The 24,443-nt window shown below is 40.9% G+C and overlaps 1 protein-coding gene across 4 annotated transcripts in view; it reads left to right on the top strand.

Annotated features, from left to right (window-relative positions):
* Positions 1-24,443, top strand: part of GNB1L (G protein subunit beta 1 like) — a 171,229-nt gene that overhangs the window by 65,328 nt on the left and 81,458 nt on the right. The window contains exon 3 of one of the 4 annotated variants that reach the window (XM_033953966.1): positions 24,086-24,141. The exons of the other annotated variants lie outside the window; for them this stretch is intronic. The gene's annotated coding sequence lies outside the window, so the exon portion shown is untranslated. The remainder of the gene's footprint in view (positions 1-24,085; positions 24,142-24,443) is intronic. 4 annotated transcript variants of the gene reach the window in all.

Here is a 24,443-nt window from a genome sequence, read left to right as displayed (position 1 = left end):
TGCCACAGCGTATTGGGGGAGGGAGCGGGAGCTTTGGGCCTTGCTTCCTCTGGGTCCTTGAGGGCTGGAAAGCTGGCATGGATCCAGGATTTAGGTAGCAAATCCTGCAAAATGCCTGTTTTGGCTGATGGCGCCAACATCTGCGCACCGAGTTGGGGGATTCCTTCCAAACAGCATCAGTGACTCAGCGAGACCCAGCTGCTGCCCCAGGGTGTGCCTTTTCTCTGGAATTTGTGTAACTCTTGTGGCGAGCATATTTCGTGGACCCAGCTCTTTTGACATGGCAGGTGAGCGCTTCTGCTGCTGAAAAGCGGGTTGCTACATTACCGGATGCCCCTCTGCAGGGCTCCTCTCTGCTGTCATACGAGATTGCGCCGGGTGCTCTCTGTAGAGCAGGATTCATATCTCCTTCTGGTGATAGAAAATGTGGATTATGTGGCAGATTCCCTCTATGATCTCATGCGAGTTCTCAGTAAGGTCTTGGCTTATGTGGTATCAGTATGCCGGACTCTTTTGGATCCAACATTGGGCAGGTGATTCTGCCTCTAAGGCAACTCTGATCAGACTCCCCTTGAAGGGCCAGCTACTTTTTGGTAAAGGTCTGGATTAGAGAACGTCACGGGGACAAATTTGTCCCCGTCCCCGCAGGAACTCAATTACGCTGGAGATTCCCACTTTGCCTTGTGACAGTACCCTTTTGCCATATTTTGGGTTGAACTTTAGGGGGCTGAAAGGGAGAATAAAGGAGAAAATGTTTGGAATGAATGTCACTGGTAAGTTAACAGCCAATATTATTCAGTATTGATTCTTGTTATTCTTAGGAGTAATGTATAGTCGGACCTGAGTGGTCTATATGCTTGGTTAGTCTAGATACCAGAGTCACTGCTAATTACTCTTCTAAGTTCTACAGCATTACCTTGTTTTATCTATACGTTTTATAGAATAAATAAAAATTAAATATCTTGGGGGTCCTTTTATTAAGGTGCGCTAACCGATTTAGCATGCGCTAAAGATTAGTGCGCACTAAATGCTAAGATATCCATTATATTCCCATAGGTATCATCTTTAGTGTGCACTTAATAAAAGGACCCCTTAGTGAGAAGACAGTGAACCGGGGTAATATCTTAGAACTAGTTGTATGCAAACAATATGATTTGACTCAATGATTATTAGGCTAGATTGAGCTAAACGCTTGGGGATTTTTTTTAAAAAAAAGACAAAATCCACAATATATCAATTTTAACCTTTCCTCTTCCAACTTATAGTCCTAGTTTTCATCAGCATTTTTCTTTTTGATTCTTTCTTCATTCATTCCCAGGGAAAGATTTTTCTTCCATTTAATGTGTATTTTGTATCACTTGCAGAAATGTGGTTTGTAACCGAGATAGTTGTACAGATCAGAACAATGCTGAGGTCAGTTGTGCTGCTTCTCCGTCACTTCATGTGAGTGTGTTTGTGAATGCATCCCTGGAATTCCACTGTGGGATCTCCATCTTTGAAGCCGATGCTAAAATTACTGCCCAGACTCTTCCAGAGGCGGATACTGATAGAAGATTCAATGAAATCGAAGGTCGCCAGTCTGGAAGGTGTTGAAAGATACCTGGCTATGATACTATTTCTGATTTAATAATGCGAATTGGAGGCTAGCCCTTTGTAATAATTAGGGCTAATTACTGAAGAGGTGTTGACAGATGGGCTAAGAGGAAACAAACTGCCTTTATCCAGTGGCTTAGAGTCAGATTACTAGCCTTGTGTTATCTGTTTCTCAGAAAGTTGAAGCTTCAATCATTCACTAAGTCTTCAAACAGGTTTGGAGGGGGGAGAGGGGAGCAGAGAATCCTAACAATATGCAAGATTTGGGCCGGAGCTATGAAAAAAGGCTTTGACTGGATATAGCTCAATTAATCTCCCCTCTGTAAATTATCATAGTTTTTAAGTTAGAGATGTAGATGGAGAATCTGACAACAGTGTGACGACTGGAGCTGATTGAATATTGCTTGCTTCTTTTTTTTTTTCTCATTCTGCCTGGAATTGGACCATGGTGAAACCCTATTTCTTTCTCTGTATAAATGATTATAGTAAATTTATTAATTTTTTTCTTGAAAAGGCTCTGAGCCTTTAATAACCAAAGGGAGCAGTGACCATGCAAAAATAATGTAACGCTCAATAAAATTTATTATGGGTATACATAATTAATAAGAATCTTCTACGTGCAAAAAGTATAGGACTAAGAAATTAAAGTGCACATTTTCTTCTATCTTATGTTAAACAGTTTAATATAGTTCCCACATTTGTAAATAGTTAATCTTGCATTGGTCAACAAACTTGAACAATAGATTTCTTTTAAAATTTTGAAATCTGTGTTTTGCTATGCAGGAAGCATATTGAATATCTTGTTCTATCTGATTTCCTTGTCTTTTTAGTTTTCATCCAGTACTATCATTTTTCCTTGGAGTATGTGGCAAATGGCTGATGTGAAGGCAAACAGGAATCTGGTTGTTGCGTTTGTTAGAAATATTTAAAGCCTTATTTAATGCTGGGGTTTTGCAGACAGTGATTCTGTGACCCTGGAAATATCTCACATGAACTTATGCAATGCACTATTGGTTGAGCTTCATAAGAATTGCCATAATGGGACAGACCAAAGGTCCATCAAGTCCAGTATCCTGTTTTTAACAGTGGCCAACCCAGGTCCCAAGTACCCAGCTAGATCCCAAGTAGTAAAACAGATTTTATGCTGCTTATCCTAGGAATAAGCAGTGGATTTCCCCAAACCATCACAATAATGGCCTATGCCAGTGGTGGCAAACCTATGGCATGCGTGGCAGGGGGGCACTCACAGCCCTCTCTGTGGGCATGCGCGCCGTTGCCCCAGCACAGAGTTCGTCAGAGTTCGTTACCCCACCAACCCTCCCACCGCGAGGCTGACATATCTTTGTTCAGAACAGTAGCGGCTGCAGCACCCTGAACAGGCTGCTTCGCGGCTTTCCCCACTGGGGCCTTACCTCTGCCACATCACTGATGATGTCATCCCTTATCCACGCTCTCATCATCTGCAATGTACTTCTCTCAGGTCTCCCGCACATCCATCTCTCACCCCTTCAGTTTGTTCAAAATGTTGCTGCATGACTCACATTCTGTGAGAGCCACTATGCTCACATTACCCCTCTCTTCAAGTCACTTCATTGGCTCTCCATCCATTTCAGAATACAGTTCAAACTCCTCTTACTGACTTACAAGTGCATTCACTCTGTAGCCCCTCAATATCTCTCCTCACTTATCTCCCCCATGCTCCCCCCTCCCCCGAGAACTTCATTCGTCAGGTAAGTCACTCTTATCTGTACCCTTCTCAACTGCCAACTCCAGACTCCGTCCCTTCTTTCTTGCAACATCATATACCTGGAATAGGCTGCCAGAATAAATACGTCATGCTCCGTCAATAGCAGTATTCAAATCCAAGCTAAAAGCCCACTTTTTTAAAGCTGCTTTCAACTCTTAACTCCCACTCACTGTCAGATACCTATACCCTTTGTATCATTCCTTCTACCAGATTTTAAGCTCTTTTGAGCAGGGACTGTCTATTGAATGTTAAATGTACAGTGCTGCATGCGCATATCAGTGCTATAGAATGATAAATAGTAGCAGTAATATGTTCCGCTAAACGTCTAAACTCAGATTTAGACATCATATCGAATATGCCACTCCTTATAAATTATCAATTAAATGTGCAAGTGTTAACCAGTTTGTGAATTTGATGACTATACCACTCAGCTTTTCTTCTGAATATTGTGCATCAGAGCAGAAGGATACTTCTGCTAAGGTATCAGGATATGACATCTGTGTAAATCTGAGGTCCATAGGTCCCCAAGGCCCAAGATCAAGGCATCAGATTTTCATCTTTACAAATTCAGTAAAATTGGTAGCAGTGGGTATAATAGTAGCAGGTGATGTTCTGAGCCAGTGGGGTTTTTTTTATAATGGCCTTATGCTTTTGAAACTCAGTTAAAAATAAGGCATTTATAATTTAATATGTAAAATGAATGTAGAAATAATCATATATCCTATGTGGAAATCCTTATCCTACAACATTCTCACGTTATAACCTGCTTTCTTCTTTTATCCATCTGAAAAATAAATCTGTGTTATCTCAAACTCTTGTGCTATAACATAATTTCACTGTTGGTTCAGTAAAAGATGTTACCACCTACATTGGTTCCAGATTACTTTTCTTTTCTTTTTTTAATTGACAAAAGATTTTATTAGAGAAAGCAGCAGATTATTTTTCTGGACATGTATAACTGCTAGAATTCTTAATCACATATCTGTAAAATGCTTTGGACATAATTACTTCTTAAGTACTGTATTACTTTGATGTCTAGAGAAAGAAACATAAAACATGATGGCAGTTAAAGGCCAAATGTCTCATCCAGTCTGCAGACCCGCAGCATCTATCATCTCTTCTTTCTAAGAGATCCCACATGCCTGTCCCGCGCTTTCTTGAAATCAGACACAGTCTTTGTCTCCAGCCACCTCTACCAAGAGGTGCATCTACCACCCTTCCTGAAAAATAAAGTATTTCCTTAGATTACCTCTTAACTTCATCCTATGCCGTCTCTTTCCTGAGCTTCGTTTCAAATGAAAGAGACTCGCCTCATGCACATTTATGCCTCGTAGATATTTAAACATCTCTATCATATCTCCCCTCTCCCGCCTTTCCTCCAAGTCTGTCTCCATATGTCTTATGATGAAGACCACTGACCATTTTAGTAGCCTTCCTCTGGACCAACTTCATCCTCTGTATATCTTTTTGAAGGTATGGTCTCCAGAATTATACACACTATTCTAAATGAGATCTCACCAGAGTCTTATACAGGAGTATCAATACCTCCTTTTTCCTACTGGCCATACCTCTCCCTATGCACCCTAGCTACCTCCTAGCTTTCACTGTTGCTTTTTCAACCTGTGTGGCCACCTTAAGATCATCAAATGCTATCACACCCAAGTCTCACTCCTCTTTCGTGCACAAAAGTTCTTCACCTCCTAAACTACACTATTCCCTCAGGATTTTGCAGGCCAAATGTATGACTTTGCATTTCTTAGCATTAAATCTTAGCTGCCAAATTTCAAACTATTCTTTAAGATTCGCTAGGTCCTTCCTCATATTATTCACACCATCAGGTGTGTCGACTCTATTGCAGATTTTGTTATCATCCGCAAAGAGGCAAAACTTACTTGACAACCCTTCGGCAATATCGCTAACAAAAAAGTTAAAAAGAACAGGCTCAAGAACCAAAACTTGAGGCACACCACTGGTAACATCCCTTTCCTCAGAGCGATATCTATTGACCACTATCCTCTGTCACCTTCCACTCAATCAGTTCCTGATCCAGTCTGTCACTTTGAGACCCATCCCGAGGGCATTTAGCTTATTTATTAGATGCCTGTGTGCAACACTGTCAAAGGCTTTGCTAAAATCTAAATACACCACATCTAGTGCTCTCTCTGTCCAATTCTCTGGTCACCCACAGGTAGAGAATGACACGGGGACACATTTTTCCCCGTCCCCAAGGGAACTCATTTTGCCGTCCCGTCCCTGTGAGTTCTTTTCCTGTCCCTGCCCCATTCCTACAAATTCCGTCCTCATCTGCACAAGCCTCAAACACTTTAAAATCATAAGTGTTCGAGGCTTGTGTGATTAAGGTAGAGCTTATAGGAATGGGGCAGGGACAGCGACATAACTCACGGGGACGGGATGGGAAAATTGAGTTTCTGCGGAGACTGAGACAAATTTGTCCCCGTGTATTCTCTACCCACAGTCAAAGGAACTGATCAGATTTGTCTGACAAGACCTGTTTCTAGTGAATCCATGTTGCCTCGGGTCCTGTAATCCACTGAATTCCAGAAACATCACTATTTTCTGTTTTAAAAGTGTTTCCAATAATTTACTTACACAGAATCAGACTTGCCAGCCTGTAGTTCCCTACATCTTTCTTTCTTACTCCCTTTTTGGGAAAAGTTCCGTTTTCTCTATAATGTGGGGGGGGTTTCACCCTCACACCTCCCCCTGCAATGGCAGCGCAAACACTAACCAATAAAGTGGGGGGGGGGGGTTGTCACCCCAAACCCCCAGTTGGAGCTCTTTAAAAATTATTTTTCCCCCGTGCGCTTCTGTCTTCCACCGAATTGTCGGCGCTGGATTGTTGGTGCACTGGTGTCTGGCGCACGATTATCCCATCACCCCGTAGTTTGTGCAATCTCTGTTGGTGAGCTTGTTCACCCAACTCCTTTTAGACATTTTATTAGCAACTTGGATAACCTTGCAGATCTAAGTGCTATTAATGGATATTAAGACTGAGGGCTCCTTTTACTAACGCGCGGTAGCATTTTTACCACGCGCTGCCCCCTGCGCTATGCTTAAAAACTAACGCCAGCTCAATGGAGGCATTAGTGTCTAGCGCATGCTAAAACCGCTAGCGCAGGTTAGTTTTCATAACAAGAACATATCGATTCTTATATACTGTGTCAAACCCAAAAGCTCAGAATGATTTATATCATAATAAAAATAATACATAATTATAACCTATAAAATACAATGGTGAAAATAGAATAACAAGATACAATGGCATTTAAAGTCTAAATAACTCCAAGCTACAGAAATGGCTAAAGTATAGAAATACAAAATAAAAAAATGTAAAGAAAATATTTACCAAACAGCTATGTTTTATGTATTTTCTGAAACCTTACTTAGTAATTTCTGAAGGCAGAGTTCCACAGAAGAACAACTACAAGGTGAAAAGCCTCTTTGTAGATGAGACTAGCCTTGGTTTAGAGAAAAGGAGATACTGTAACTTATTAGGATGAGTAGAGCTGGTTGTGGGAATATTAGATGAAAAAGAAAAAAGATATTCAGGACACAAACCATTCCTGTCGTAAGCCTTAATTCCACTCTAAGGGCTCCTTTTACTAAGCTGCGATAGCGGTTTTAGCGCACGCAGGATTTTAGCGCATGCTAAACCCGCGGTACGTGGCTAGAACTAACGCCAGCTCAATGCTGGCGTTAAGGTCTATCGCACGTGGCAAGCTAAAACCGCTATCGCAGCTTAGTAAAAGGAGTCCTAAACCACACTGTTAACCAGTGGAGAGTCCTAAGCAGAGGAGTAACACTGTCATATCTTGTTTTTATAGAAAAGCAGTCTGACTTTGCAGTGAAATGGGAAATTTTCATGAAATTTCCTGATTCAGTTGAATGTGTTTTTCAAATGAAAGAATATTAAAATGTTGGTTGGTTTTTCTTTCACTTTAAGAAATTATGACCCCTAATTTCTTAAAGTGAAAGAAAAATCAAACACCCCCCGAAATCCTCCAGGACCTTTACCAAACACATCCTGGGCCCTCTAAATGTAACAGTTTCTGTTCCACGAGTGCAGATGAATCCTAGTGGCTCCTGCTTTGCCATTATGACTATTGGAAATACTGCTGGCAGACTGAGGCCAACACCATTTTAAATTTCTACAGTGCAAGAAAAGGTTGCCAGCTTAGAGAATGACACGGTGACAAAATTCATCACCGTTCCCGCGGATAACCGCGGGAAACCATCTTCATGTCATTCTTTAAGGAGAGAGGGAAGAATCAGAGTATGAATGGCCACAACCACTGACCCACAAGCTTTGCTTTGAAGAATGCTGGTATAGAAGGACTGAGGTTGAAACAGAGACTACAGAATGACAGTCTCTGGTATCCAGAGCAGATATTGTGATGTCATAATGCCTCATTCCACCAGAGCCTAAGAACCAATCACATCAGTGATGTCACAATGGCTTCATTATACTTGGCTCACATAAGCACAGCCACTGACCCGCAAGCTTTGCTTTGAAGAATGCTGGTGTAGAAGGACTGAGGTTGAAATAGACACTAGAAAATGACATGGGATTATTTCCCGCGGTTATCCGCGGGGACGGGAACGGTGATGAATCACTGAGATCTGGAATAACCTCACCTCCCCTCTCCGAACCTCAAGCTCCCTCCAACTCTTCCGCAAGCACCTAAAAACCTGGCTATTCTCAAAACTGTAACACTTCCCCCCTCTTAGGCCTCTCACCTTCCCCCTTTACACCTAACTCTTTAATCTCTCCACTGTAGTTCCTCTCTCATCTTTCTTCCTGTAAACCGTGCCGAGCTCCGCATTCGTGGAGATGGTGCGGTATATAAACCCAAGGTTTAGTTTAGTTTAGTCATTCTCTATTGCCAGCTTCAGACACCATTTCTAATAGCTGAATCAGTGGACAGAAACAGTTGAGGATCACTTCTGCCCCATGAAGAGAAATTATTATGGTAAGAGAGTATACAGCAGTTTTGTTTCGTTTTTGACATTTCAAATAAAATAAAAACCCATAAGATCTTTCATCCCTTTTGGGCTTTTAAAACTGCCTTTAATATATATGTGTATTTAAAAAAAAAAAGCATCCTTGTAGTTAACGATTAACTTTTTGAATAGATCTGAGTTTCTCGAGTGACTCGTATGATCTGTGACACAACCTCATAGTATAGCCCGTGGAAGAAAGAGTTTCTCCAATTATCTTCCAACAATGGATGATTATTTCTCGTCTACAATATTTTTGTAAAGAGATTTGACTTTTAATAATTTCATTTTTTACATCAGACATTTTAATGAGTCTTTAACTTTTTATAACAGTTTTATTGTGCTATAAAAGTACAGTAAGACCCCAACTGTACTTTGATCTTGATTTTTCAGGTTGAAGATCATGGAAGAGGGAAGAGATTTCTTAATAAGTTGTGGTGAGGACATGTCATAAGCAGGTCATCTGATGATAGATTGACTCCTTAGTTCCTGCCAGAGCAGAGATGCAGTACAATGGCGTGCTGTTCTGGGCATAGTCACAGCCTGGCAGCTTAAGTTCAGCTTCTGTTCCAGTGTAACTTAAAAGGTTCAAAGTAAGGGTGTCAATGCAGTGCCTAGTAACTTCAGGCTAATTTGAAAAAAAAAGGGAAATCAGTAACCATTATGCTAATGCAGGGGTTCTCAAAACTAACCCAGCCAGTCTGGTTTTCTGGATACCCACAATGAATATGCATGAGATATATAGGGCTCCTTTTATGAAGCCGCAGTTTAACGCGCACTAAACTGATGGCCGCGCTAGCTGCTACCGCCTCCTCTTGAGCAGGTGGTAGTTTTTCGGCTAGCGCAGGGGTTAGCGCGTGATTAAAAGTCACGCAGGTTAAAGCCGCTCCCGCGGCTTCTTAAAAGGAGCCCATAGTATTTGCATGTATTATTTCAAGCATATTCATTGTGGGTATCCAGAGAATCTGATTGGATAATTGTGTCCCAGAGACTCAGTTGAGAACCGCTACGCTAATGAGTGGTTCTTAACAGTACTACAGAAGTAAAATAAGTAATCCAATATCAATGTGGTTTAAATCAGCATATAAACATTTAGATTCAAACAGTTTTATTGATGCAAACATCATCAAGTACAACAAATACAACATCAAAGCACATCAATAATGCATCAACTATAATAATATAATATACATAATAAAATACAAATTCCACTGTCAATAAACCCCCCACTTTATTGGGCTTTTATTTAGTTGAATGAAAAGAGTATCATTGGGAAGAGAGTACTATTGGGTGGGGAGGGGTGGGTGTGGAGAGGGATGGTAGAGGTTATTGATAGGTTCAAACACATAGCATATAAACATTTAAATAACATACATATTTGGTTTTCATCATAGCTCTGGAACCACTTCCATTGACATCTGCATCATCCCTGAGTTGTCAATAAGGATGTACGATTACTAAAATCAGCTTTCATGTGTTAAATTAGCAGCCCCTGCTTGGTAGATATTTACATATTTATGCAAGTTTTTATATACCACCTATATGGTAATGAAAACCATCAAAGTGGTTCACAAATCATTCAAAATTTTTCTTTCCCCACTGTTCAAACTACCTTCATAGCTCAGTACTGCCCTTAATTGACAAGTTTGACTCTAAATACAGTTTTCATATTAGTGTAAGAGGTTCAGTACTTTGGAGTTATGCAACTGGTGTGCAGGTAATGACTAGAAACCATTACATACAAATACACTTCCCCCTCCCCATTCGCGGTTCCTGCACTCGCGGTTTCATATAATCACGATTTTTTCTGGGGAGGGGGAAAATTAAAAAAAACAGTCTTAATGTAAAAAAAATCCTTCTTTTTTTCCTCCCTGCCGCCTTCCCAGCCTTACCTGATGGTCTAGAGGGCTTTCGGGGCAGGAGCGATCTTCCTACGCTCCTGCCCCGTGCACATCGCCATGAGGAAATGGCTGCTGGGAGTTCCCGTAGTCTCTCGAGACTACGTTGGGAACTCCCTACAGCCATTTCATGATGGCGATCTGCACGGGGCAGGAGCGTAGGAAGATCGCTCCTGCCCCGAAAGCCCTCTAGACCACCAGGTAAGGCCGGGAAGGCGGCAGGGAGGTGGGGGTGGGTCAGAGCCGGATAATCGCGGTTTTTCGGCATTCGCGGTCCGGCTCTGCCCGTATCCCCCGCGAATGATGAGGGAGAAGTGTATAGCAATAATGCCAATCATATTACATCCCATTTTCCATAAGTCCTCTAGGTTAGAAAAGGGACATCCAAGTTGAGATATTTAGACCCGGATTCTGTCAAGCTACGTGCACCTAAGAAAAAGCTTAGGCACTGGTAATGTAGGCCAGGGTTTTTTTGTTTTTTTTGGGGGGGGTTACTTTTTATTTTTATTAAAGAAAAAAAAAAAAATTTGACAAAATATATAGCATACCAAAAACTCCAGTACAAACCAAACTGCTGTAAAATGACTCTTTGATACAAGGCCTATACATTACAAAAACAAGAACTGTACCAGAATCGCACCCACCCCCACTTCCCCCCTCCCCCTCCCCCCCTAGGTCCTGTATACAAAATCCAATCGATATACGGCTTCCACCGATGCATGAATACACCCAGACTATGACATTTCATAGCAGTTAATTTGGACATACGAAATACATAATCCAATTTATTAATCACTTGTGCTTTGGATGGAATCGTTTCCTGACGCCATGCAGCTGCTAATACTAGACGTGTTGCTGTAACCAGGGGCGCAATAATACGAGAAAATTTAGAGGGAACACCTGGTGGAATAAAATTCAAAAGTGCACACCCCAAATCTTTATAAGCCAGGATTTTAAAGGCCTACATTACTGGTGCCTACGTTTTTTAGAGAATCGGGCCAAGTAGCACCTAAGGTCATCCCCACCCCTAACTACACCTGTTTTGACCTTAGGCACCACTAGCCATCATGCTGTAGGAGCAATTTCAGCGCCTAACCCAGCAGACACCTAGCAGAGCCTACTTTTTTAAAATTAGTTTTTAATTGGTTTTAAATGACGTTGTTAATTACCACACTGCTTAAGGCCAATTGGGGAGGACGGGATATAAAATGAATTAATAAATAAAGCAATTATTGTTCCCCAAATATTGTAATTTTTATTATGTTCATCGCTCAGAAATATGATTAAGCGATCAATCAAAAACCTTTTTAAACTTGAAACTTGAATTAAGTTGGGCACCGGTAGACGCAATTAAGGTGCCTAACTTATGGCTCCATTTACAGAATATGGCCCTTAACATTTCCTGAGTATTTTACAAAAAAACATGCTCAGTGCATAGCTTTTTGTAAAATATGTATAAAGATGTGCAGGAATACACTTGTATTTGACTACACTTGGGATATGACCCATGGAAGTGCTGATTTTGCTAAATAACATGTACTTGAAGAACCATATAGGGAGCCTTCAAAAGTGTGGCTTTCTGATGCTTTTATAAGTCCAGAGAAATGAGTACAGTGAGCCCTCCGAATCGGCAGTTTCAGTATCCGCGGATTCAGTTATTTGCGATTTTTTTTTTTTTTTTTAATAAAGCTGCATTCTGGACCTTCCCTGCCTCCCTCCTGGCATCCCAGACCTTACCTGGTGGTCTGTCGGGCTTTCGGGACAGGAGCGATCTTCCTACGCTCCTTCCCCATGCAGATCACTCATAGCAAATGACTGCGGGGAGTTCCCATCGTAGTCTCGAGAGACTACGGGAACTCACGGCAGCCATTTGCTATGAGTGATCTGCACGGGGCAGGAGTATAGGAAGATCGCTCCTGCCCAGAAAGCCCGTTGGACCACCAGGTAAGGTCTGGGAGGGAGACAGGGGTGGGTCAGAGCCAGCCCAAAAGTGATTCACGAATATTCAGTTTTCACGGGCTGGCTCCTAACCCCCGCGAATACAGAGGGGGAAGTGTACAGTTAATCCTTGTTCACTCCTCACAATCCCAGGTCCAGACAAGCAGTTACTAGGGGTTCTACATCACTGAAGACCTTTGTGAGCTGTTTCCAGCTTTATGCATTTAGTTATTGATTTCACTTTGCAGTAGGTTTTCATGTTTTGTTTTGCTCATCACTTGTACAGTATAGACATGTTCTTTGTTATGGATTGTCCAGGATCTAGTATCCCCTCTAGATACATTTTATTTACTGCTTTGGTGCTTTAGTTTGTAATACCAGTGTTCCATCTGTTTTATTATTCCAAGTAGGTGTACTGAAAAATGCCAGGTGACTGATCTTACTGCTACATGAGGAAAGCAAATGTGATTTTCTCCCCTCCCTTTGAAGTTATGCATCTAGAACTTAAAAATATAACCTTCGAAGTGCAGGTCTAAGTTTAATCTTTTTCAATTGGTCACACTTAATCACCAGCAATGACCGTTCTACAACTAGAATCTTAGCTTGCTTAGGTCTGATACTCTGTCAAAGAAAGTGTCATCATTTCCATTACTGGACGTATGTACAGTACAAAAGTGATATTTGATATATATCAATGGACTGACATGTTTGAGGCCTTGAACTACAGGACGTTCTCCTCCAGTGCTTTAACTGTAGAATCATGTAGGACAGGAAACTGAATCAACATGTCCTTATAAACAGAGACCTAAAATTCTGTTGCAGAAAATGACTGGAGGCAATTCTACACTGGATACATGTCAAAAAGATGTATAATCAGACAATAAGAAATGACTAGATGAGTAATAGGGCCATTAGGGATGCAGTAATCCTGCAAGATGGTCATGGCAGAAGTATGTGGCTGGCAGAAGTCAGTTTGCTAGTAATAATGTTTGTTTTAATTGGGATTATTTTAAATTGCTGATGTTAACTCTTAGTTTTCCACATGGCAACATATAACCTTTGTTCTCCTTCATGCTTCAATTCTGTACAGACTAGTCAGCAGGGACAAAACCAGACAGTAACCAGAAAATGCGAAAGTAATCAGTTTCTTACTCTATCCCATTTTGGCATCTTGGGCTTAAATGAGACCCTGTATTTAAAAAAAAAAAAAAAAAAAAAAGAGGTTATCCTGGGATAGGTGAGGAAGGCATGTGACTTGGTGAAGATTTCAACATGATCTTCAGTAAAGTTTGATTGCTTGGTTGCAAACATTTTGTTTTAAATTGCCTGGCCAGAAAGATGAAGCTGAAAAATGGGAAAACTTTACTAGAGCTGGGGAGATGTACCAAGCCAACCTCTCCTCTGCATAATGATTTCCTAGGTATGACTTGATCCAGTGTTATTGTGCAGATAATAAATTACAGATCCAGTTGAAATGTAAAAACTGTCTGCACTTGTGAGTCCATGCTAGATCAGATCCACCTGCTGCTTTTTGCTTTACCAGCAGTCCTCCAATTTGTCCCTCGTTCACCGCCCTTTTTTGTTACTTCTGTTTCACGGTGTCTTCTTGGGTGTGTGAAAACGGTGCCAGTGGTGTAGTTGCAAAATGTGTTTACTGATTTCATTAACATTTTTCATGCTGTTCCGTGAGTTTTCTGTGGCACAATGGAAAAAAACCAAACAAGGCGGGATCTTTGAAGTCCTTCATTTTACCGTTTTATAATCTGTTCACTGCTTATCAGAATTAAAATTCATTTTCATAGATAGAATTGGTAATTTTATTTTTTTTATATATAATGGCTGACTTTTTACATATTTTATACCTGCTGCTACTTTTGTGGTCACTGTGATCCAATAAAAAACTACCACCATGACTACTTTCTTTACCTTCAACATTTGTATAGATTTAAATACTCACTTTCAAAATCTGAGCTCCGAGTTACAAGAAGGAGTAGCTTAATGATTAGCGCAGTGGTCTGTGAACCAGAGAAATCAGGGTTCAAACCCAATTGTGGGGGGTTCCTTTTGATCCTGGACAAGTCATTTTACTCTGCATTGTCTCAGGTGCAAACTTAGAATATAAGCCCTCTGGGGACAAGAAAATACCTGCTTGTACCTACATGTAACTCAAGTTAATATTGAAAAAGGATGTAACTAAAACTGGATCCTTTCCTTCCATCTAGTGGCGTAGTAAGGGTGAGAGGCACCTGGGGCGGTAGTGCCCCCTTCCCGTTCCCCGTAGCTTTTGAACTTCCCCAGCGTTGAGCAGCATACCCGTGTCAGTGTCAGCTTGCCCTTTGATGTCACTTCTTAGGCGTGGGTCCTGGAAGTGACATCAGAGAGAGCGCTGATGCTGACGCAGGCAGCAACCTCGCGCTGGGGAAGTAAAAAAGGGAAGGCAAGTGGCGCACGTGTGTGGCAAGGAGAGGAGCAGGGGGAGGAGGAGTGCTGCGCCCTCAGCAAGACTGTGCCCAGGGTGGACCGCCCCTCCCACCCACCCCCTTTTTACTACGCAACTGCTTCCATTCTCTTATTTCCCTGTCCACTTGGACTTAATCTAAGTTGTACCTAAGGCAGTGGAGGTTGATTCAACTTGCCCAGAATCACAAGGCGTATCATAAGAACATAAGAATTGCCACTGCTGAGTCAGACCAGTGGTCCATCATGCCCAGCAGTCCGCTCACGCGGCGGCCCTCTGGTCTAAGACTAGCACCCTAACTGAGACTAGCCCTACCAGCGCACGTTCTTTTTCAACAGAAACTTGTCCCCATTTCTCAGCCTAGCCTGAAATATATGGATATGTGTCTCCCATCCCGTGTGTACTAAACCTATACCCGATCTTATTTTTGGTTTTATTTTTATTTTTTAATATTGTAATTTAAGTTGCCCTTTTCCCTAATGTTTTAATGTCAATTAGCAGTATATGTGATATTTGTGGATTTTATTATTTTATCCGATTTTTATCTGATGTAAGTCGCATCGAAATGAGATTTTGCGATCTAATCAAAGAATTTATTAAACTTGAAACTTGAAACTAGCTGCTCCTCTACTCCTTTTTTCTCTAGTGCCATGTAGATTAATAGTAGCCTGAAACATTGCGAGAAAAATATTTTCATCTTGGAGTTGCACTAATGAATCAAGGTGAAGTTTCCCAGCTAGTTTAATCAAACATTGTACTCGCTGAAAAAACATTGGCTTGAACAGGTTCAAGCTCATGCTTTGTGATTTGATTCTTCGCCAGCCATCGGAAACATTATTTGCTCCAGAAAAATCCTTTGGCTACCAGAACATCTAATTTGGCTAGTGATTTTTATAGGTGCTCTGCATGCATCCATTGATCTCTAGGAATGTTTCTTGTACTCCAGTTGATTGGCAACCATTGAAACTGATTTGTTCACAGTTTGCATAAAAAGAAAATATAGATAGCAATTAAAAACAAATTGGCATCTTGTTCATGCCTAACGATTCAGTTTCCTAGAGGAATTTGCAAAATGTCACCTGACCGGACTCTAAGGGGCTTAGTTATCAACGCGGGCTATTAAGTTGTGTTTATTTTAACACTAACTCGGGCAATTTTATCACAGGCAATTTTAAGCGGTGAGACCTACCTCCTCCTTTACTAATGCGCAACGAGGGTTTTAGCGCCGGCAGTGGAAATCTATGAGCGTCGGAGCACTTACCGCCATTGCCAGCACTAAAACCCGCGATATGTGTTAGTAAAGAAGGGGGCTAGTTACTAATAACTAGGGTTAATAATAAAATAACACATCTTAATGGTAGCTCACACTGACAATATCCACCCTGAATGGATATTTAAAAACATGTCTGAGTTCTTTCACAGTTCTGTCCCATATTTCAGACTGCGTGGGCTTCTTGCACAATTTTTAAATATAACATTCTTTAAGGTTGAAGACAAGTCTTTAGTGGCAAGGGTGTGGATATGATGAGTATGATATAGGGAACGGTGTTAACCCATCACTTTATAGTTAACTAGTATTTTAGCCCGTTACATTAACGGGTGCTAGAATATATGTCTGTCTGTCTCTCTGTCTTTATTTCTGTCTCTCTCTCCCTCCCGCTGTCTTTCTTTCTGTCTGTCTCTGTCCCTGACCCCCTTTGTCTGTCTGTCTTTCTGTGTATCTCCCTGCCCCTGTGTCTTTCTTCTTTTTTTTCTGTCTCCCTTCCTCCCACTGTCTGTCTGTCTTTCTATCTATCTGTCTCTCTCCCTGCTTCCTATGTAGCAGCATTTCTCTCCCACCACTTCCCTGTGCAGCAGCCAAAGCAGCATTCCCTCCCCCCACACCACTTCCCTGTGCAGCAGCAGTAGTGTTTCCTCTACCCCCCTTTCTCTTCCCGCGGTCTGTCTGGCTCCCTTAGTCCCTTACCGCCCCCCACTTCCCTTCCCTTCCCATGGTCCCAACTATGAACCTGGCAATTCCAGCAGCATGTGCAGCAATCTTCACACACTGCTTCGGTTCCTTCTACTGCCCTGATTCACTCTGGCACATCCCTGATGACATCATCAGAGACGCGGCAGAGCAAATCAGGGCAGTAGAAGGGCCCGAAGCAGCGTGTGAAGACTGCTGCACACGCTGCTGGAATCGCCAGGTTTGTAGTCGGGACTGCGGGAAGGGAAGGGGGGGGGCGGCAAAGGACTCGGGTCCCAGGCGGCGAGGTCAGCGCAAGAGCTGGGGTGGAAAGTTGCTGGGCTCCTCGGGTCTGTCGCGGAGGCCGAGCCGGCTCCGTTTCTCGGTTCGTCCCGGGGAGGGGGGGGGCAGGAGGCACTCTTTGTGCCCCAGCCCTTCAGAGAGTGCATGTGAGTAGCCAGGAGGCCTAGGCGGTGACAGGGGCTGCGGCGGCCGTCTCTGAGTGACACCAACTCTCGCTTCTCCTTTTCTGTCACTGCCGGACCACTGCCCCACACCCTCTGACGATTATGGTACACTTTTATTTTCCCCCTCTGTGGCTGCCTCTAAATGTCCTGCCGCCGAAAGCGCCTGTCGTGTCTCTAGTGCACCTTTGGATATGTAGTAAGCACGCATGCGCACTCTTGCTGGCATATCCCGACAGATCAGATCTCAGGGAACACGTGGTGAGAGTGCGCATGCGCGCTTAGCGTTTTATTATTATAGATTGCTAGGTTTGGGATCAGGATGGAATTGTTTTCACTGGTACAGTATTGGCTACAAATACACAATATTCTGCTTTTCTCTGGCTTACTCTATATTAAGAGTTGTTAGGAAATCATTAAAGAAAATTAGCCTGGAGGAACCTCTTGAATTTTTTTCCGCCCATCCAACAATGCAACTATTAAATTGGGTGCCACATGTATAACCTATTCTAAAAGGTTGCATTAGATCAGGGGTGTCCAACCTGCGGCCCAAGGGCCGCATGCAGCCCAGTGAAGTATTTTGTGTGGTCCCGATCGAGGGCAATGCAGTGTTTTCCTCTACTGCCCCCGGGTGTTTACCATTTTGCCGGCTCCTTCCTCTGTCTTGCTGCAGCGTTTGCATGTTTGTGCGGCCCCAGAAACATTTTTTTTGGCCACTGTGGCCCAGTGAAGCCAAAAGGTTGGACACCCCTGCATTAGATAGTTGTTGTTAGGTGCCATTGACTTGCGTTTGAGTCCTAGCAACTTAATAAAAATATAAGAATTACCTTACTGGGTCAGACCATCGGTCCATCATGCCATCAGACCAATGGTCCATGTTCTCACAGTTGCCAATCCAGGTCACTAGTACTTGGCCAAAACCTAAAGAGTGGCTTTCCCCATGTCTTTCTCAATAGTAGGCTATGGACTTTTCCTCCAGGAAATTGTCCAAACCTTTCTTAAAACCAGCTACGCTATCTGCTCTTACCACAACCTCTGGCAATGCGTTCCAGAGCTTCTCTGAGTGAAAAAATATTTCCTCCTAGTGGTTTTAAAAGTATTTCCCTGTGACTTCATCGAGTGTCCCCCTAGTCTTTGTAATTTTTGACACAGTGAAAAATCGATCTACTTGTACCCGTTCTACTCTACTCAGAATTTTGTAGACTTCAATCATATCTCTCCTCAGCTTTCTCTTTTCCAACCTGAAGAGCCCTGCCCCTAACCTCTTTAGTCTCTCCTCATACGAGAGGAGTTCTACAGTCTGCCTGCAATTTTTCACATTCCACATGCGTTTTAACAACTTTGAACTGTTTAGTGTCATCTGCAAATTTAATCACCTCACTCGTCGTTCCAATTTCCAGATAATTTATAAATACGTTAAATAGCACCGGTCCCAGTACAGATCCCTGCGGCACTCCGCTGTTTACTCTCCTCCATTGAGAAAAATGACCATTTAACCCTACCCTCTGTTTTCTATCCGATAACCAATTCCTAATCCACAACTGAACTTTGCTACCTATCCTATGACTCTTTAATTTTCTCAGGAGCCTCTCTTGAGGAACTTTATCAAAAGCTTTCAGAAAATCTAGATACATTACATTACAGATTTCTATTCCGCCATTACCTTTCAGTTCAAAGCGGATTACAAAAAGAGTTATGGAAGAAGGGTTACAACGTTAGATCAGAGAAGGTTTCCAAGAGAGGGAAAAGTAGGATCTGGGGTTAGGGAGGGGATGGTAAGAGGGGGGTTAAGCTTTATCATGGTATTAAGCTTTATTAAGGGATTTCTTGAAGAGTATAGTTTTTATTTCCTTTCTGAACATCTTGTAGTCTGGGGTTGTTGTCAATAGGTTGGAGACTTGGTTGTCTATCTTCGCTGCCTGAGTGGCCAGTAGTCCGTTGTATAGTTTTTTCCGTTTTACTTCTTTGATTGGGGGGGTAAGTGAAGTTTTCATCAAGTTTTCATGGCAGAATACAGAAGCAGATTACCAGGCCTTTCTTCTGTGCAGCATAAATCTCATGTTGTTGCCGTTGCCACATAGGAGGCGATCCTCCGCCTCTCTGATTCACTTCCGTTGCGTCAGGGGAAGATTCCTGCACAATAGCCCTACTTTGCAAAGAATGGCGCTCTGGGATTCCCTGTGGTGGTATTCAACAGTGTAGGTGTCTGATAAAAGAAGAGAGGACACCTGAAGAATGGCGATTTGATATTTGCGATAAATGCTACAATGTTTTGAATTTGTGTTCCTTTTCTTTGACTGGAAGCTGGAATTAAGTGGAGTTTTTATAGTTTATTTATATTCCACCTTTATACAAGGTGGATCACAGCATTGCATACATAATAAAATACAAAAACAAATGGCATGCAAAACGTGTTACAAAGCAATCGTTGACATGCAAATCAGCAAAAACTCATCACAGAAAAGCGTCGGGAGGAAGCTGATCTTAATATCAGTCAACACCATAAAAGTCCCTCCCATCAGGAGGCATATTTCATCTGACAAAAAAGATGCCGCTTCAACAGTTTCTTAAATTGTCCCAGATCTTTCTGCTGTCGAACATACCCTGGAAGTTTGTTTCACTCCACAGGTCTAGCAAAGAAAAAACACTTTTTCTGATTGCTTCATGTTGAAAAGGTTTATATGATGGAATTACTAGGTCAAAGTGACCTGCAGAACGCAATTGCCTAGCAGGTCCATATGGTACAATACAGTTCTGCAAGTGCACAGGAGAAAGCTGATGCAAACTTAAATACACCATCAATGCCAATTTATATTTTACTCAATATTTCACTGTCAGCCAATCAAGTTTCAAGTTTTATTAAAATTTGTTGTGCACGCAATGTCAAATATTTCAAAGCATATTACAAGTTAAAAAAATTGGGGGGAAACCATGAGATATTTTGCTGCAAAATACAATAAAACCTTGGTTTGCGAGCATAATTCGTCCCAGAAGCATGCTTGTAATCCAAAGCACTCGTATATCAAAGCTAATTTCCCCATAGGAAATAATGGAAACTCAGAAGATTCGTTCCACAACCCAAAAACTTTAATACAAAATACTATACGTACTCGCTCATTTAGAACAGACACTACAATCTTGCAGCGTCATAGAGAGAAGAACCATCGGCTCAGTTGTGATGATGTGACGCATGTTGATGTACTCGTATTGCAAGACTTTGCTCGTTTAGAACAGTCACTACAATCTTGAAGCGTCAGAGAGAGAAGAGCCATTGGCTTAGTTGTGATGTGTGTATACTGTTTGTACTTGTATTGCAAGACTTCGCTTGTATATCAAGTTAAAATTTAATAAAATGTTTTGCTTGTCTTGCAAAACACTTGCAAACCAAGTTACTTGCAATCCAAGGTTTTACTGTAATAATATATATACGTACAAATTTAGGGCTCCTTTTATGAAGGCACGTTAGGGCCTTAACGTGTGGAATAGCGTGCGCTAAATTGCCATGCGTGCTAGCTGCTACCGCCTCCTTTTGTGCAGGAGATAGATTTTCAGTTAGCGCACGCTAATCCGGTGCGTGCGCTAAAACGCTTAGTGCACCTTCGTAAAAGGAGCCCTTACTGCCGATACAGAAGGAGAGGGGGATGAGCTACAATTGTTAAAGAAAATGGAGAAACATTTATGGGTAAAAAGTGAGAATAAAGAAGGAGAGAAAAAAAGAAGAAGAACAAATTTTTGAGTCCTATAAATGAGGACTAAATAAAATTGGATATTAGGATATAAAATTTTAATCATAAACTGGTCTCAAATGCATCCTTGTACAGGAAAGATTTTTAAAAACCTTTGAATTTTTCTCATGAGGTTTCACCATGCAAATAATTTGGTAGATTATTCCAGAGTTGAGGAGCTAAAACTGAAAAAATAGTAGATCTCTTGGTGCCTATTACTTTTAAGGAGGGAATGGTCAGACGATGCTGTTCTGTTGATCTGAGTGTCCTAGATGGGGGGTGTATGGTATCAGGAAGCGGTCTAAAAATATTGGTGCATTAGATTGTCGGATTTTAAAAATTAATAATGCAATTTTGTAAGTAATTCTGTACGGGACTGGTAGCCAATGTGCTTTTTGCAGAAGTGTTGTAGTTCCTTCCTATTTCTCCTACTGTAAACCGCGTCGAGCTCTACGAACGTGGAGATGATGCGGTATACAAACCTAAGGATTAGATTAGTTTTTATTGCTGTGTATTGTATAATTTGCAATCTTATTTCTTTCTGTGTTATGCCTTGATACAACGAGTTACAGTAATCAAGCCTAGAGATAATTAAAGAATGAATGAGGGTGTTAAGGGCTTCTGGTTTTAAGACTTTTGCTAAGGATCTGATTACGGTAGTCCTAACCTATAGAAACAATTTTTTACCACTGAACTGATCTGGTCGTGATATGAAAGTTTTTGATCTAGTATTACTCCCAGTATTTTTGTAGTTGTTACTATTTGAAGTGGGGATTTATCTAAAAGTATTTGAGATGAAAATGTTAGATTATTTTTCCATGGAAAAACATTGCTGAGGATTTTGATACGTTTATTGCTAACATATTACATGCTCAAAGTCCCATACAATAGACAAATAAATGAGTTCTGAACAACCTGCAGGGCTCGGAGACATGATGATGGAATCCTCAAAAGTTGTTTTTTTTCTGATGAATTATGGTGTTTTGGCCCCTGCATTTGAATTACCGAAGTGATAAGATGTATCTGAAGTCTGTTTTCTCCACTTTATGAGAAATCAGTGGCTGCAGCCCCAGAAGAGCCTTTATTCTCAAATTATATACTGGTAGTTTGTGTTTTTTGATACTTGACATAAAACATGGCAAGGAGTTGTACTTCTTTTCAATCTCAAATCTAGATTTTGACATACTTTTTCTAACCCATATAACTTAACCCACAGTTTTATTTTAAATAATTTGGTTTACTGGGAAAAAAGTAACATTTCCCTTTCCCTTCTTTCTTCCTCCCCCTCCCCCAGTATTTTCTTGCATTCTCAAAGCTGAAGTACTGTAATGTTTTTGCAAAAGTTACTTTCCTTGCATTACTGACAAAATAAATTAGGGTGCTAGTATGCTCTTCCTCTCCAAATTTGTTCTTAATGCTACTCTGATAGACTCAATGTCAAGACAATAGGTTTTACTTAAGACTAACTTGAGAGCAGGGTTTTTTTGTGTTGCTTTTCTTAAGACACCTATATTTATATGTATGTATTTTTTAAAATCCATTTTCGACATACATTATTTTAAGGAAACATAATTTAGAAATACAATAGTTTGGGACCAAAACGCACCCAGAATAGGACTAGCACTTTCACAAAGAAACAGAGTCAAGAAGGTAAGATGATATTTTAATTAATATTGGCAGCGTCGCTGCCTTAAGGCATGTCCTTTTTCATTGTCCTGCTTCTTACAGAGACAACCAACAATGGCTGTGTGGTCGACGTCAGGTCCCTGTATCTAACATGAGGCTGTATATTTTTCTGTAGCATATCCTGCGACAATAATGACTTGATAAAAGAAAAACAGCTAAGGTTTCTGTTCCCATTAATCTACCAGCACGAACTTGTTTGTGGAGCACTAACAACGTCACCTAGTTCAGCTGTGCTTTTCTGCCGCCTCCTCCTAATGTGTTAAGAGGACATACTGAGCTATATGATACAGAGTCCGCTAATCTACGATCCCTTGTTCTTTTGGCATCTGTGTTAAATGTTGCCTAGCTTTCTCAGGAATATGCACCCAAAATGCTTCGGCTGTCTTGAGAAAGGTCAAGCAGCTGGTAGTTGAGAAGCGAAAAAATAAAAAGTCCAACAAAGATACTGAGAAATTGAAAAAGGAGGGTATTCTCCTGACATATTAGGAACTTTAGAATGATTAATGTTTATGTTAATTTATCGCTTTTACATATTAGAATGATTAATGTTTGCTAATTTATGGCTTTTTACATGTTGATTAATTGCTTTAGTTTCAGTCCCTGAAAATGTGCAAGTGGCAATGAGATCCATATGCGAACTCGCAGTTCCCTGAAAGACACCCCAGTCTGTCTGCATTTCCCAGGGCTGGATCTGTTGGTTATGGGGGGAAATAATTACGTTTGTTTTCTAACTCAAGTAATTTTACTGTAAATTGCAACATTTTAACCTTCATATATTTTGTAGGCAGAATAGTCGGTAGACGCCTTCGAGTTAGTGATGTGGATCCCGTATCGCCGTATATACTGATAATCTCCACTATATTCTGTTATCACTTGATTCCCTTGATATGTAATTCTCAAAATTGAATCCTCTACCACACCATGTAATGAACACGAATCACTGTTATGTAATTTATCTAGATAATCTTTATTATGCAAATCTTTTGGTAATTCCTATAATTTGTATTCCGCCTTGAACAATATATAATGTATAATGTATTCGAAATTAATTTTCCTATGAACTGTTTTCCTACCTTCTTCTACTCTATGTTTATAACCTAACTAATTTATTTTTCTCAAGTACTTTAGCAAGAATGTGAGCCTTTGGGACAGTCAGGGAACTCTAAGTACTTTCTCTTCATCTTAATTAATCTTACTTATTCTTCTGTTTCTACTGTAAACCGCTTAGAACCTCACGGTACAGCGGTATATAAGAAATAAAATTATTATTATTATTGGCAAGATGAAATGCTCTGAATCAAAGTCATAATCCTTTAATATTAGTTACGGCGTCAGCATAACACAAGACAATGAAAACAAACATCTTCTTGGTACTCCAGTACCTTCTAAAAAATAAATAGTTGAACAGAATATTTCTGTGAGGATTTTCTTTTTTTTTTGCATTAGCTTCTGAACTGTGTAAGGCTTTTTGTGAACCTTCTTTCAGTGTATAAAATAAAGTCATATGGTTGTCATATTAATCCATCTGGACACAGAAACAAAATTCAATGAACAAGCTGTAGGTGATAACTGTTTTACTGAATTGAACACATTTATGACATATTTTCAGAATCTGTGCTTCCTTCATCAAGCTGGTGCTGAATGAGCTGCCTGCTGAAATTTCCAGTAAGTTGGATTTGAATCGATCAATCAATCTTTGTATGGAAAATTTGTTGATTGTTAAATTGTGTTAGGAATGTCTAATCATCAGATGTGTTTTATTTGTGATCTCTGTATCAAAAACTATTAACGTTATATACGGTTGCATTTTATGACTTTGTTAGTGGCCTATATAAGACATTTGTGAGATGTAACAGAATGCATCAGTCTAAGTTAAGCTAAGAATCTGTCAGCGCTGGAAGCTCATTGGTCAACAGGTCCATTATCTAAATCCCAGCTGGGTTTCCCAGTGCCAATATATTTAACAT

Source organism: Geotrypetes seraphini, chromosome 8, assembly GCF_902459505.1.
Source record: "Geotrypetes seraphini chromosome 8, aGeoSer1.1, whole genome shotgun sequence".
Classification (NCBI taxonomy): Eukaryota; Metazoa; Chordata; class Amphibia; order Gymnophiona; family Dermophiidae; genus Geotrypetes; species Geotrypetes seraphini.
This window is presented reverse-complemented; position numbering and strand designations above follow the sequence as displayed.